Genomic DNA, 16,338 nt, shown 5'->3' on the forward strand with positions numbered 1-16,338 from the left:
CCCATGAGTAAGACGAGTGTGGCCAATGCGAAGGCGGGAGAGAGTAGTCTCCCAACCTCGGCACTGATGACAAGAAGATGGTGAGTAACCTATGCTCGGTTTAATAGAATGAAGTTTGTTACCGAGTAAAGTTGACCAACGTTGTTGCCAACGGGTGTGAAGGTGGGTAGCTATTACAGCAAAATAGTTTGGAAATGGAACACCTCTGTATGAAATTGGTAGGTCATGTACTGCTGACCACACAGCAGTGTCTGCCTGTTCATCAACATGACCAGGGACCCAACAGAAAACAATATCTTTATGCTTGGTAGAGATACAGCATAGCCAAAGTTGGATACAGAGAACTAGGGGGTGAGGTGTATCAAATTTCAGTATAGCCTGTAGAGCACTAAGGAAGTCTGAGACAACCACAAATGATGACACAGGCATAGATGCGATACGAATAAGTGCTGCAAGAATGGCGTACAATTCAGCAGTAAAAATGCTAGTCGAAGATAGTAAATGCCCTCGCACGATGCTGTCCGGAAACACTGCTGCGAATCAGACACTGTCAGAAGACTTAAAGCCATCTGTGTGCACAGCGATGGCATGAGAATGAGAGTGGAAGTGATCAAGAAAAAGAGAGCGGGAAGCCGCCATAGGAAGTTGGGCTTTCGAACAAGGGAGTGAGAAAGAACAGACCCCGAACAGCTGGAACTTCCCAGGGGAATAGGAAAAAGTGAGATGCTACATGAACATATAAAGGTGGTAACTGAAGGGAAGACAAGAGCGAATGTAGGTGAAGAGAAAAGGGATGGAGCAAACGGGCGGCAAACAAATAAAGAATGTCTACTAATATCGGTGACCATTCTATAAATGGAAGGATTGCAGACATCGTGAGAGCGTACATAGTAGCGAAGGCAATGGGCATCACGGCGATCAGACAAGGATGGAACATTCGCTTCTGCATAGAGGCTCTCAACAGGGGAAGAGCGAAAAGCACCAAGGCATAAACATAATCCTTGGTGATGGATGGGGTTAAGGCTAGAGAGAGTAGCAGGAGAGGCCGCTGAATAGATCTGGTCACCATAATCGAGTTTCGATAAAATGAGGGCTGAATGTAGGCGAAGGAGAGTTCGACGATCAGCTCCCCAGGAAAGATGAGCAAGGGTTTTAAGAAGGTTCAGCTGGCTGTGACAAGTTGCCTTCAGAGAGGTAATGTGAGGTTTCCAGGATAATCTACGGTCAAAGAGAAGGCCTAGAAACCTGACTATCACGTTCAGGGATACGGGAGCCATAGAGGTACAAAGGATGATCGGAGATGACAGAGCGTCTAGTGAAAGTAATTTGGTGAGTTTTGGTACTGGAAAATTTAAACCCATGCGTGGTGGCCCAATTGGAAACATGGTTGACCGCATGCTGGAGAGAAACTGTAATGAGGTGACAGTCAGCGCCTGCACAAGCAATAGCGAAGTCATCAACATAGAGTATTGATCAAATATTAGGTGGAAGAACAGAGGCCAAATCATTTATAGCAAGGAGAAAAAGTGTTGTGCTCAGAACACATCCCTGAGGGACACCTTCAGCTTGGATGAAGTCAAGGGAGAGCACATTATTGACTTGAACACGGAAATGTCTGTCAGTTAAAAAGCTCTTAAGGAAGGATGGTAGATTGCCTCGGAGGCCTAAGGAGTGGGCTTGGGCCAAAATATTATATCTCCAAGTTGTGTCATATGCCTTCTCAGGGTCAAAAAATATGGCAATAACTGAAAGATTATTCGCAAAGGCATTACGAATATACGTATCCAAGGGTAGTAAGGGGTCTGTGGTAGATCGGTCCTTATGAAAGCCATATTGACTAGTGGAGAGACTGTTGTGATTCTCTAAATACCACATTAAATGTCGATTTACCAGACGTTCCAGACGTAAGGGCAATGGGACGATAGTGGGAGGTTTCACGTCCCGTACTACCCGGCTTGCGGAAAGGGAGAACAATGGCAGATTTCCACAGCTGGGGAAGAACTCCTTGTGACCAAATAAGATTGAAGAGGTGTAAGAGGACTACAAGGGCTGACTGATGTAAATATTGTAACATCCGAATATGAATGTCGTCAGGCCCAGCTGCCGATGATCAGCAAGCTGAGTGTGTTGCCTCCAGTTCTTGAAGTGTAAAAGGCACATTATACTGTTCTTCTCTGAGAGAAGAAAAGTCCAAGGGTACTAACTCTCTGGCAGACATTGAGGAAAGAAATGAGGGGCATAGATGAAGCCCCCGGGAAATACGGACCAGATGAGTGCCAATTTCAATGGCAACGTCAAGAAGGTTTGCTGTATCAACACCGGCGACCTGTAGAACAGGAGCCGGGTCAGGAGAGTATTTACCACTCAATTTCCTCACTTTTTTTCAGACTGCACTCATAGAGAAAGCAGAGGTGATGGTGGAAATAATTTCGCCAACAAGTGCGTTTAGAGTCACGGATGACATGGCGAGCGACTGCACGCTTCTGCTTAAAATCAAGAAGTCTCTCATCGGTTCTATTGTACCGGTACCTGCCCCATGCAGCGTGTTTCAAACGTACTGCACAAGCACAAGCAGGAGACCACCAAGGCACGCACTTCTGAGAATGCCTGCCTGAGGTTTGGGGTATAGAATGAGAAGCTGCGGTTAAAACTGACGTCGAGAAGAGGTATAAGAGCTCATCAATGGAGGCTGAAGAAGGAACCTCACTGAAAGCAGTGAGTTGCGAGTAAAGGTCCCAATTTGCCCGATCAAATTGCCAGCGAGGGCTACGGAAAGGTGGTGAATATGAAGGAGAAGCAAGAATGATTGGAAAATGATCTCTGTCATGCAAGTCCGGTAGAACAGACCAGGCGAAGTCTAGTGCAGTGGAGGAAGAGCAGACCGATAGATCGATGCAAGAGAGAGTATGAGTACGAGGATCAAAATGGGTGGGAGAACCTGTATTTAAAACATGGAGGGGGCGAGAGGCGAGAAAAGCCTCCAACTGAATGCCACGTGAGTCACAATGAGATTTCCCCCTGAGGAAATGGTGGGCATTAAAATTGCCAAGTAACAGAAGTGGTGGTGGTAAGGATGAAACAAGAAAGGCAAAATCTGGGATAGAAAATGCCCGAGGAGAGAGATATAAAGAACATATTGTAAACCACTTATTCAAGTGGATACGGGCTGCAGTGTAATGCAGCGAGGTATGGACAAATAGTTGACAGTACGGAATATCATTGCTTAGAAGAAGTGCACTTTCATTAAAGGTTCCATCTGAGAAAGGATCCGAAGAAGACAATAAATTATGGCCTGAGATAGGTTGGAAAGCAGCCGAGTGTAATTTTGGTTCTTGTAAGCAAACACCAACAGGGGAAAACCTGGAAAGCAACATCTGAAGCTCACTCCGATTACCCCTGAGGCCGCGGATATTCCACTGTAAATAGGCCATGATTGGCAATGAGGAAAATGCCAGGAATCCATAGGGAAGGGTACCTACGGACTAGAGGGGTTAGAAAAGTCAACGTGCGGTGGCATCGGAAGACGTTCAAGCAGCGAAGGAATGGAGCATTGCGAAGAATGGAGTGGAGGAGAGGGAAGAGAAGGAACAGGAGGTGGATCAGTGTCCATTGAAGGTTTAGTCTCTGCAATATACAGTGGACCCCCGCGTACCGTTGGCATCACATAACGTTAAATCCGTATACCGATACATTTTATCGCTAAGATTTTGCCTCGCATACCACTAAAAAACCCGCTCAACGCTATTCATCCGAGACACGTCTAATGTGCGGCCTGAGCCAGCCTCACATGTTCCGCCGGTGGCATTGTTTACCAGCCAGCCTCCGCGGTAACATCCAAGCATACAATTGGAACATTTTGTATTATTACAGTGTTTTTGGTGATTTTATCTGCAAAATAAGTGACCATGGGCCCCAAGAAAGCTTCTAGTGCCAACCCTACAGGAATAAGGGTGAGAATTACTATAGAGATGAAGAAAGAGATCATTGCTAAGTATGAAAGTGGAGTGCATGTCTCCGAGCTGGCCAGGTTGTATAGTAAACCCCAATCAACCATCGCTACTATTGTGTCCAAGAAAACGGCAATCAAGGAAGCTGATCTTGCCAAAGGTTCAACTGTGTTTTCGAAACAGAGATAGCAAGTGATAGAAGATGTTGAGAGACTCTTATTGGTGTGGATAAATGAAAAACAGATAGCAGGAGATAGCATCTCTCAAGTGATCATAAGTGAAAAGGCTAGGAAGTTGCATGAGGATTTAATTAAAAAAATGCCTGCAACTAGTGATGATGTGAGTGAATTTAAGGCCAGCAAAGGTTGGTTTGAGAGATTTAAGAAGCGTAATGGCATACATAGTGTGATAAGGCATTGTGAGGCTGCCAGTTCGGACCACAAAGCAGCTGAAAAATATGTGCAGGAATTCAAGGAGTACACAGACAGTGAAGGACTGAAACCTGAACAAGTGTTTGTGATGAAACAGGCCTGTTTTGGAAGAAAATGCCAAGCAGGACCTACATTACTCAGGAGGAAAAGGCACTCCCAGGACATAAGCCTATGAAAGACAGGCTTACTCTTCTCATGTGTTCCAATGCTAGTGGTGATTTGAAAGTGAAGCCTTTATTAGTGTATCACTCTGAAACTCCCAGAGCATTCAGGCAAAAGAATATCCTCAAGGCTAATTTGTGTGTGCTGTGGAGGGCAAACAGTAAGGCATGGGTCACTAGGGACTTTTTCTATGACTGGTTTCACCAAGCATTTGCCCCTAATGTGAAAAATTACCTAACTGAAAAGACATTAGACCTTAAGTGCCTCCTGGTCTTAGACAATGCCCCTGGTCATCCTACAGACGTGGCAGAGCGACTTTGTGGGGACATGAGCTTCATTAAGGTGAAGTTTTTGCCTCCTAATACCACTCCTCTCCTGCAGCCCATGGACCAGCAGGTTATTGCAAATTTCAAAAAACTGTACACAAAAGCTCTGTTTGAAAGGTGCTTTGTAGTGACCTCAGAAACTCAATTGACTCTAAGAGAGTTTTGGAGAGATCACTTTAATATCCTCAATTGTGTAAACCTTATAGGTAAGGCTTGGGAGGGAGTGACTAAGAGGACCTTGAACTCTGCTTGGAAGAAACTGTGGCCAGAATGTGTAGACCAAAGGGATTTTGAAGGGTTTGAGGCTAACCCTGGGAATCCTATGCCAGTTGAGGAATCCATTGTGGCATTGGGAAAGTCCTTGGGGTTGGAGGTTAGTGGGGATGATGTGGAAGAGTTGGTGGAGGAGGACAATGAAGAACTAACCACTGATGAGCTGCTAGATCATCTTCATCAGCATGAGGCCACACCTGAGGAAACTGCTTCGGAGGAGGGGAGAGAGAAATTGAAGAAGTTGCCTACTTCAAAGATTAAGGAAATGTGTGCAATGTGGCTTAAAGTGCAAACCTTTTTTGATGACAATCACCCTAACACAGCTATTGCAAGCCGTGCTGGTGACTATTACACTGACACTGTTGTGAACCACTTTAGGAAAGTCATAAAGGAACGGGAGGTACAGGCCTCTATGGACAGATATGTTGTGCGACAGAAATCCAGTGACTCTGAAGCTGGTCCTAGTGGCATTAAAAGAAGAAGGGAAGTAACCCCGGAAAAGGACTTGACACCTCAAGTCTTAATGCAAGGGGATTCCCCTTCTAAACACTAAGACTCTCTCCTCCTCCCATCCCATCAATCATCACCAGATCTTCAATAAAGGTAAGTGTCATGTAACTGTGCATGTCTTTTTCAGTTTGTGTATTAAAATTAATATTTCATGTGGTAAAATTTTTTTTTTTTCATACTTTGGGGTGTCTTGCACGGATTAATTTGATTTCCATTATTTCTTATGGGGAAAATTCATTCGCATAACGATAATTTCGCATAACAATGAGCTCTCAGGAACGGATTAATATTGTTATGCAGGGATCCACTGTATTCTGAAATGGCTTCAAGTGTTTCTAAATTCAAAGACGTATGGGAGACAATATTGGAGGTAGAAGGAGGAGGGTGAGTAAAGATGGGGACTGTAATGGACTGTACCAAAGTAGGGGGGGACGAAAGAGTGCAGGGGACTGTAGAAGAAGTGTGGGAGGGGACAGAAGAGGCTGAAACCTGGGAGGTGGCAGAAGAGGGAGAAACTTGGGATGGGACGGGGGTGGAAGGCATAGTACGAGGAGGAGGGTGAACCTCCACACTCGTAATGGAGCCAGAGAGAGGGGAAGAACTAGGCACAGAGACTGGAAAGGTAAAATGCAGAGGTGGAAGAAGGGAAGGAGGGGGCAAAGAAGGTTTGAGCAATGGGGATTTTTTGTACTTCTGAGAAGTAGAGAGGCGATTGGTATAAGGTGTCGTACAAGGTCTTATTGATGCCGGGGCTTGTGAGGAAGGACGCGAAGATGTGAGAACAGACTGAGGTGTTGAATTAGGGACGTCAGAGCCCAGGACAGCAAAAGAATTAGATACAGAAGTGACTATGGGAGGGGTAACAACAGAGGAGGCTGCAGAAGATGGGACCCCAGAAGTGGGGGGACATTTGGAAACACGAGAATAAGAAACACGGGGTAGTCTCCCTTGGAGGCAGAGATGAGAAACTGCCATAGCATAAGGAAGACCTTCTGCTTCTTCGAGGCAACAGATTTCACACTCATTTAAGTAGACCTGGCAACGGCGAGAGTACGAAGGGTGAGCCTCATGACAATTAAGGCAAGAGGGAGGTCGACTGCAAGACGCATTAGAATGGCCATCGGCACCACAGACTGGGGATTCAGCTATAGATCTGCAATATTTCGCTGGGTGACCAAAACACCAGCAATTTCTACACTGTTGAGGTGTAGGGATCACCTTTTGAACTTGTAACCTATGTTCTGCGACATAACCAGAGGACGGGAGTTCGCGGCTGTCGAAAGTTAATCGAGCCATGTTGCAAGGGTATCGTCTCTGCCCACGGGCAGGAAGGACATAAGTGTCTACTTTGAGGATTGGGAGATCCTGGAGTTCCAGCTGTTCAAGAATGTCATTGCCACATGTCTGGAAATTCTGTTGGACTATGGTATGAGGCAGAATGACAGTACCACTACAAGAATTGAGAGAATGATGTTTTTCAATAGTGACAGGAATAGTATCAATATGCGAAAGGAGAGAAAGATCATGAGCTTGGATAGCATTCTGGACAGTGACGATGCGCATACCACTCTTGAGAGCATGAAATGAAATATCTCTACCAACATGGCATAGGAACGCTTTGCCAATACTATGGTCAGAAAGATAGGCAGTAGAAGAAGTCGGTTTTAAAGTAAAGAATTTAGTCCATTGTGTGGTCCGAAACCGAGTGTGGAGAGGGAGTGCATGACGTGTTGGTCTTTTCCAAGTAGATTGGGAAGGTAATGAAGTAACATCATCAGGAGATTGTCATTGGCGTTTAAAAGTGGGACCAGAGTTGGTCCGACGTGGGATGGGCTGGCAATTCGAAAATTGCTGCACCATAGAGGGAGAGGCCGGGAGCATAGTCAAAGGAGAGCGGAGGTCAGACAAATCGAAAGAGTCGGTCGAAACCCCAGCACCTGAAGCGGGTGACGAAACAGCACCAGCAAGAGGTACAGGGGCCTTAGGAGTGTCCAAAGAGTGGTCAAAAGACGAGGCGAGATCAGAACGGGGTGCGGTAACAAGAAGGGATCCGGCGGTAGCGGGGTCATGGATTGGGATCTCCATGGTTAGGTTACTTCTTTCTTTTTGTTAAGAAAAAAAAAAGAAAAAAGAAAAAAAAAGAATAAAAAAAGGGGGGACCGGGGAGGGATAGTTCTTAGGAGGAATGAAAGGGCCAGAAATCTCCCTCCATGCCCAAGAGGAATGGGATGGACCCCGGTACCCTTTCCCCTACCTAGGAACTAGTGCGCCTGTGGGGAAAAATCCCAAAGGCCAAAAAGAGGAAGGGCAAAAGGTACATTATACAGCTCCAACCCATCGGAGGAGAAATCTAAGGGCAATTGCTCCGTGGTAGGTTTAGACGCAAGAAATGAGGGACAGGTGAAGCCCTTGGGAGATATGGACAAGATAGTTCCCAATTGCTGTGGCAGCTTCTAAGGATTCCGTGACATCAACTCCAGCAACCTGCAAAACAGGAACTGGGTCCGGAATGTACTTACCACACAATATCTGCACCTTTTTCCAAATCGTGCACATAGGGGAAGACGTGTTAATGGTAGACACGTAGTCTCACCAACAAGTGCGCTTAGCATCACAGATGACGCGGTGAGCAACTGCCCTTGCCCGCTTGAAATCCAACAGATGCTCTGTGGTACAATTATGTCGATAACGGCCCCGTGCAGCACGTTTTAAATGCACTGCACGGGTGCATGTAGGAGACCACCAAGGTATGCATACCTGAGAATGCCTACCTGAGGTTTGGGGGATAGAACATGTCGCCTTAGTTAGGACCAAGGTTGAAAAGTGGTGTGCCAGTTCATCAATAGACGAAAGGGGGTCCTCACAATGGGTGGTAAGATGGGAGTATAAATCCCAGTTTGCTCGAGCAAATTGCCAACAAGGGCTACGAAACGGTCGGGTATACGTAGTGGAAGAAAGAAGGATGGGAAAGTGATCACTATCATGTAAATCTGGAAAAAGACCACGCAAAAGCAAGTGCAACGAATGAGGAACAGATAGAAAGATCAATGCAGGAGAGAGACCGAATACGAGTCAAAATGGGTAGGAGCACCTATGTTTAAAACATGAAGAGGAGAAGATGCAAGAATAGTCTCCAACTGATCACCACGAGAGTCACAGTGAGACCCTCCCCACAGGTGATGGTGAGCGTTAAAATCACCAAACAACACTATGGGTGGTGGTAGAGATGAAATTAAAAATGCGAAATCAGCGATACAGAATGCACAGGAGGGAGAAAGATAAAGAGAGCAAACTGTAAACCATCGGTGTAAATAAATAGGAGCTGCAGTATAATGCAGCAGGGAATGAATAAAAACTTGTTGACATGGTACATCAACGCGTACAAGAAGTGCATTTTCATTAAATGATTCGTCAGGTAAAGGATTGGAAGAATGTATCAGCAAGTAGCCCGAAATGGGGTGAATGACAGCAGAACGAATTTTGGGCTCTTGCAACCCAACACATACTGGGGACAACTAACTGGGAGAGCAACAATTGGAGTTCTCGATTGCCCCTAAGGCCACGGATATTCCATTGTAAAAAAGACATTATGTACAGAAATAAAAATGACAACAATAAGAAACGGTAAAACCTTTGGGCTTTGAGGATCAGTAAAGTTAACGTGGGCGGGCAATGGTAAGCGTGTAAGGAAGAATTAGAATATTGCGGAGGAATAGATTGTTGCATGGGTTGTGAAATAGAAGGGGTAGGAGGAGGCACATTACTGTCCATCAGGGGTGTTATCTCTGCTCTATGGCTGGAGATAGCGTCTAACGTCTCAGTTGATAAGGAAGCCAACGATGCCATGATATTAGAGACAGGAGAGGCAGTGCAAATAAAGGTCGGAGTAAGTATGGAGACAACCAAAGAGGTCTGAGGAGGGTGGGGAGTATGAGCCGGGAGAGATACGCTGGCTGGGGGAAAAGAGTCCTGCAGTGTAACAGGAGAGGAAGGAGGTTGGAGGGCAACTATGGAAGATGGGGAGAGGGGGGGAACTACACTAGGGGGAGGGTGAACCTCCACCTTTGTGTGTGAGCTGGAAAGGGGGTGAGAACTAGTCTCCGAGGTAGATTCTGGACAGGAGATGGACACGAAGAAAGTGTAGGTCTGCGAGGTCTAGTAGGCTGAGAATTAAGCAAGCGAGATGAAGTAGAAAGTGGTGCAGAGGTAGGAGCGTCAGAGAATAAAACTGCAAAAGCATTAGAAACTGCTGTGACTCTGGAAGACATGGACGCAGAGGGATTGGGAGGACTGTCGAGGTTCAAGGTCTGTCTCGAGCATACAGGACATGAGGAAGTTTTCCTTGAAGGCAGAGCTGAGAGACTGCCAGAGTGTAAGTAAGGCCCTCGCACTCTTTAAAGTAACAGATCTCTCGTTCATTACAATAGACCTGGCACCGGCGGGAAAAGGAAGGATGAGGTTCCTTGCAATTGAGACAAGAGGGGAGGAAGACTGCAAGATGTATTGGAATGATCTACTGCACTGCAGATCGGGCATTCCACCCCCAGATCTGCAGTGTTTAGAGGGTGCCCAAAGTGCCAGCAATTACGACACTGTTGGGGGGTGGGAACTACTTGACAGACCTCTAAACAGTCGCCCGCCATATAGACAGAGGACGGAAGTTCACGGCGGTAGAAGGTTAAAAAAGTGATGTTGCTAGGAAAGCGCCTTTGCCCACGAGCGGGCAGGATGTATGTATCTACTTTTAGAATAGGGAGGTTTTGAAGGACTAATTGTTCTAAAATATCAATGCCACAAGACAAAAAATCACTCTGCACATTGGTGCTCGGTAGGACCACAATACCACTGCAAGAATTAAGAGTAGCACGCTTACGAACGGTGACTGGTATGTTATCTATGGAAGTGATGCGGGAGAGAGCATGAGCTTGCTCTGAATTCTGTACAGTTACAACATGCGCACCGCTTCAAAGAGCGTGGAAAAATATATTTTGGCCAACGTGCCTTAAAAGTGTTTTACCACTTCCATAACCAGACAGATAATCCGTTTGAGACGTTGTTTGTAAAGAAAAGAATTTTGTCCATTGCGCACTCATTAGCCCGGTATGCCAAGGTAGCGAGTGTCGTGTAGGTCATTTTTGAGTGATCATCAACAATCTGTCATCAGTAGGTTGTCGTGGACGTTTAGGAGTAGTACCGCGGGCGGTCTGACCCGAGGGAGGCGAGCGATCCGAAAACCGTCGCACCATATTCGGGGAAGCCGGACGCATTGTGAAAGGCATGCTAGAAGTAGCAACACGAACAGAAACGGGTGACACCGCAGCACCTGAAGCAGGTGAAGCGTCACCGGCAGAAGGTACAGGGGTATGAGAAGAGTCAAGAAAATGGACCGATAATGAAGCCGGATCAGAACGGGGCCTGGGAGGAGGAAGGGTTTCACTGGATGAAGACTTCATAATAATAGGTGCATTTTCTGTGATACCTCCTTTCTTGTTATTTTAAGAAAAAAAAGAAAGAAAAAAATAGGGGCAGCGGAGGGACAGTCACATGGAGGGGCCGAATGCTCATCCCCCCCCTCATCCGAGAGGGCCTAGAGCCCACCGGTGGTGAAGATGCAGTATGAAACCTGTGCCATACCCCATCCTTCACGCCAGTAAAGCAGCACTCCAGGATAGCAGCCTCACATCTACCGAGCTACCTCGGCAGACAAAAGAAAGGGCGGTTGGAAACCCGCCACAAAGCATACCCCCTTCGGCCGCCACCTCACAGAACCGACAGGCATCTTCCGGAGATGCACCCATTACCCGAAGGGCACCCCGCCCTCTTCCCGGAAATCCGGGAAGGGAGCAAGGCACCTTGAGATAATTCAGATTCTACGGCAAACCACACCACCCCTGAGGGACCTCATGGAGTGGGACAAACCAACCCCAGCATGCCACCTCCTACCTAGAAACTGTAATGCCAGAGGGGAGGACCCCAGAGGCTATAAACAGAATGGGAAACAAGAGGGTGGGGAGAGGGGAGGAAAGGGGAAAAAAAGGGGAGGGTGGGGTAGGGAAGGGAGGATTGGGGGGTAATTAGGTTCAGTCGGAGGAAAAAAGACCAAGAGGTCCAATTCCTCAGACTGATAGCCTCATTACTGCTTCAAGGAGCCCCTCTTAAAGAGGACCTGAGAGGAGGCAAATTATGAACTGGACCATACATGATTTTTTGTCTAAAAAGGGGGAGAGGAAAGAGGTGCTTTGAGAAAGAGATCATATATCACCCTCTGTTCCCAAGAGTACCTGCATGACAGCAAGTAGTACCAGTGCTGTATGGAAACTCCTTCCCTTCATGCTAGTAAGCCAAAAACCCAGGATAACAACCTCACATCCACAGAGCCACCTTGGCCAACAAAAGACAAGTGACTGGAAATATGCCCCCTTTGGCTGCTATCTCCCAGAATCAACAGGAAGACTCCAGGGATACTCCAGTCACCCAAGGGGTGACAAACCCACAGTCAGGACCTCTGGAGGGCAGCTCAGCACATCCCCAGATGATCCAATTCCCACAGGAAACAATGCCACCACCAAGGGCCTCAACTAAATCGGATGGACAAAATCCCTTTTCCCTCAGCCTGGTAATTTTAATTTATAATGGTAATATCCCCAAAAGCCAGATGGAGAGGGGAGGGGAAGTAATCAGATTCAGTCCACTGAAGGTGACAAAAGGTCTTAATTCCTCAGATCAAGAGCTCTTCACCACCTACCCCCCCCCCTTGAAGGGGAAGGAAAAAATTTTTCCCACTTGTGTTTAAAAAGGTAACCTTGGGAAGGTAAAAGATTAGATTCTAGAAAGGGGAGAAGAAATATTCCTCTGACCAAGAGCCTTTTTTTGCTGCAGCAAGGGAGATCTCCCCCCCCCCCCCCCGCTCCTCCATGCAGGAGATACTTATGAAAAGCACAAAATATGACAGTATACTTTGTTATTCTTTAAACATTATAAAATATGCAATAAATAATAGAAGATCAGTGGGTTATGAGGAAATGAGAAGTTTTCAAAATTTATTTAAAAAGTAGTGAATGTCTTAAAATATACAAGGACAAAATTAAGAACAATAACAACTCAGTACTATAGACTGTAGTAATACAGTATAAATATTTTATAACATAGAATTTATGGATAAAAGTTAATGTGAAGCACACATTCACTGAACAACAGAATTGTGTCCTGGTGGTTTAACAGTTTAATTTATTAACGTTTGTATATTGACCTCAGCTTAACTCCCGACATGAGCAGCGAGCACATGCCTGGCCTAGTTGTTCGTTCTTTATGTGAATAGTAAACAACACTAACAAGTATGTGCCACAGTTGAATATATCTATTGTTGAAATCTTTTGCCTACTCAGCAGGCTTCTTCATTTGAATACAGTGGTTACTTAAGCACTTGAAACAGCAGAAGCAGAGGTAAATACAGTATGGGGTGATCGGTCCCTCAGCCTTTGAGTAATTTTGTGGTTGGTCCCTCAGCCTCAACAAGTGTTCAGCTCCAAAACCTCGATCAGTGTGAATGGAGCCTTTTATACTGGGGCCAGAAGAGAGGTGTGGAAGCTGGAGATGGCATCATAGGCATTGGGACTCATTAGTACACAAGAACTAAGTACTGCAATTCTTTTCACTCATAGCTAGTAATTGAGCAGTCAAGTTTTAAATGTCCTCTGTACCAAGATACCATGGTGTCACTGTATCAGATAAGTATCATTATATTAATGGTATAAAATACTGACAGATAAATAAGCATAATGTGCAACAGTTGGTATCTTTATTGTTGAAATGTTTCACCTGCTCAGCAAGCTACTTGTTTAATACAGAGGTTAAATATTGAAGACAGCATTTACCTCTCCACTGCTTCCACTGTTACCAATATTTAAGTAACTTCTGCATTCAACCAAATATGCCTGCTGATCAGACAGGTTCAGCAATAAAGATACCCAACACTTTCATGTGTCTTACTCCTCTACTTGTCAGTATAATGATACCTATGTGATACAGCAATACCACATCACAGTATCTTGGTACAGAGACTTACAACTTCATTGCTGAATCACTAGATATGAGTGAAAAAGAGTTGGATTTGAGAAGAATCTGCCTAGCATGGGGCCCTACCTCCTGTGATGCATCTCCAACTTTTGCACCTCACTTCTGGCTTCAGTATTAAATGCTCTGTTCTCATGCCTCAGCTTCACACTGACTGTGGCTGTGGAGCTCAACGTTGTCATGCTGAGAGACTGATCATCTTGTATTTACCTCTAGACCACTTCCTACTGTCCAATTTTTATGTAATAACTGTATTCCATTGAAGACACCTGCTAAACAAGCAAAATGTTTTGACAAAGATACCCAACTGTTGCACATGCACCTTACTCGTCTGTTCATTCTTTGTTCACATGGATACAGTAAAAGGTGCCAACTTATGTCTGGCAATAACACACTGCTGTCACAGACCCAGTTAACCTATTGCACATGACTTTGATCAAATGTCCCTGCAAGAGTAATCTTAGGAACCTTTACCCTTTTGTTTATAAGCTTAAAGGCTTCCTGATAGTGATATCTTCCATAAAGAAAGACACAAGTCATGTGAATTTAATCTCCTGCTGCCTTATCTGCTTAATAATCTGACAATCACACACTTTGATCATCTTTAATTCCTTAACAATAATATTAAAAATAAACACTTTAAGGTACAAGTAATAGACAGTTTGGCCATGGAAGCACTAAGTATGGAGGAGAGGGGGAATACTAGTTTTCACTATTGGCTGTGACTTAATGTTATGCCAGACCTTTTGCTATTATGACCTTTTTGTAATTGGCCATATATATATATATATATATATATATATATATATATATATATATATATATATATATATATATATATTATATCATGCCGAATAGGCAGAACTTGCGATTTTGGCTTAAATAGCAACGCTCATCTTGCCATTTAAGACGACTGAAAATTTGTGTATGCAATAATTTCGCCAAAATCATTCTGAACCTAATGAAAAAAATATATCTTTAAATGTATAAGAGAAAATTTTAGAAAGGACTTAATTTTAAATGAGTTCTTGCTAATTGACCAGTTTTACATATTTGGCATGACATATATATACATGTATATATATATATATAATTAGACACACACAGTGGAATCCCTACTTACGAGTTTAATCCGTTCTGTGACCATGCTCGCATCTGGATTTGCTCGTTTGCAGAGTCAGTTTTCCTTAAATTAATTCGTTCCAGTGGAATTCCAGGCATGACAAAATATTTCAATAATTTCCCTAATATCAACTCTGCAGCTTATTTATCTATCAAAATTCATCTAATATGACATATACACTAGAATGAATAAAACACGTCATTACATATGTGGCTAGTGGTGGTGACAGCGGCCATTGTTGTTGTTTATAGGGCCACAGCAGCCATTCCTGCTCCTGACTACATGTGTAGAGAACCTAGGATAACCCAAAAAAGTCAGTGGCTTATAATTGTTACACTCTTAATGCTACACTTTGTCACTGACTCCTGCTTTAGTATTGTACATATCGTAGAAGTGATAGCTGGTACTGCCTGGCCAGGTCAGTTTATGATTTCCTGCTTTAATTCCATGGAAATCATCCTCTTTTTCTTCTCAAAACTGTTCTTTGCACTTGCTTTCTTTGGACCCGTGGTTAGAAACAAGAAATTTCGCAAAATAATTGCACAAAACGTAAGGAAAACACGAGAATTCCCTCCACTGTGAGTGGAGTGGACCGAGCATTGTTTTGATACTGCTATCTCATGGTGGCGTTCGGAAACTCACTTATAGGGTACAACAAGGTCTGCCACTGCTACCTCATGATGTTTGCTCCCACTTTTGCTAGCATGTTGAAGAGCTTTCTAATATGTGAAGGTTGAGGGGCAGTGACATCATTTGTTTACTCCTGAACATTTGAGCTCATTTTCATCGTGAAACCAATCAAAATCATATCTATTTCTGTAGTACATCTTCCATTCTATCAAACGAGACCAAAAAAATTAGAATACAACCACAAAAACTGTACGAAAATATACCGCTAAGTGGAGGCTAATGGCTGAGAAGTGAACTCCGTTATTTATGGCCCGATTTCTTTCATTTTTAGTGTACATTAAGAAGCATCTTCCCATCATACATTGCCCAAGTTCCAATAAGATAGTCCAACAAACAACTGAGATCCAATTCCCTAGACACCACCAGTGTCAAGGAACCTCCCTCAAGGCCCGCTCGCATCTGGAAATTTCGCTTACGTCTGGAAGCAAAAAATCAACCAAGCAACTGCTTGTATCTGGAAAAACTTGCACATGGATGCACTCATAAGTAGAGGCTCTACTGTATAATGTGTATATATTTAAATGGTCCTTCCTCCATTCCAATTTTCTCAAATGTTTACTGAGAAAACTCCCCTGTGTCTGTTACTATAATTAATCACACTGCAAGCAGTGAATATTGCTTAACACTAACAGCCAAAGTAGAATTTATTTTCAAAAAATAATTATTCCAATGTCAACCTGTAATCATCAAACTCAATGGCTAAATGTTTTGGAAAGAATGACCACATACCATATATATAGAGGAAGGAAGAGTTCTCTCATAGTATTACTACTAATAAATGACCTTAAAATCTGGAAGTATAG

General features: G+C 44.3%; 1 long non-coding RNA gene across 1 annotated transcript in view; it reads left to right on the forward strand.

Annotated features, from left to right (window-relative positions):
* The window catches only part of LOC138854896 (uncharacterized), a 58,242-nt gene that overhangs the window by 40,411 nt on the left and 1,493 nt on the right, over window positions 1–16,338 (forward strand). The window lies entirely within an intron of this gene.

Source organism: Cherax quadricarinatus, chromosome 73 (assembly GCF_038502225.1).
Source record: "Cherax quadricarinatus isolate ZL_2023a chromosome 73, ASM3850222v1, whole genome shotgun sequence".
In the NCBI taxonomy this organism is placed as follows: Eukaryota; Metazoa; Arthropoda; class Malacostraca; order Decapoda; family Parastacidae; genus Cherax; species Cherax quadricarinatus.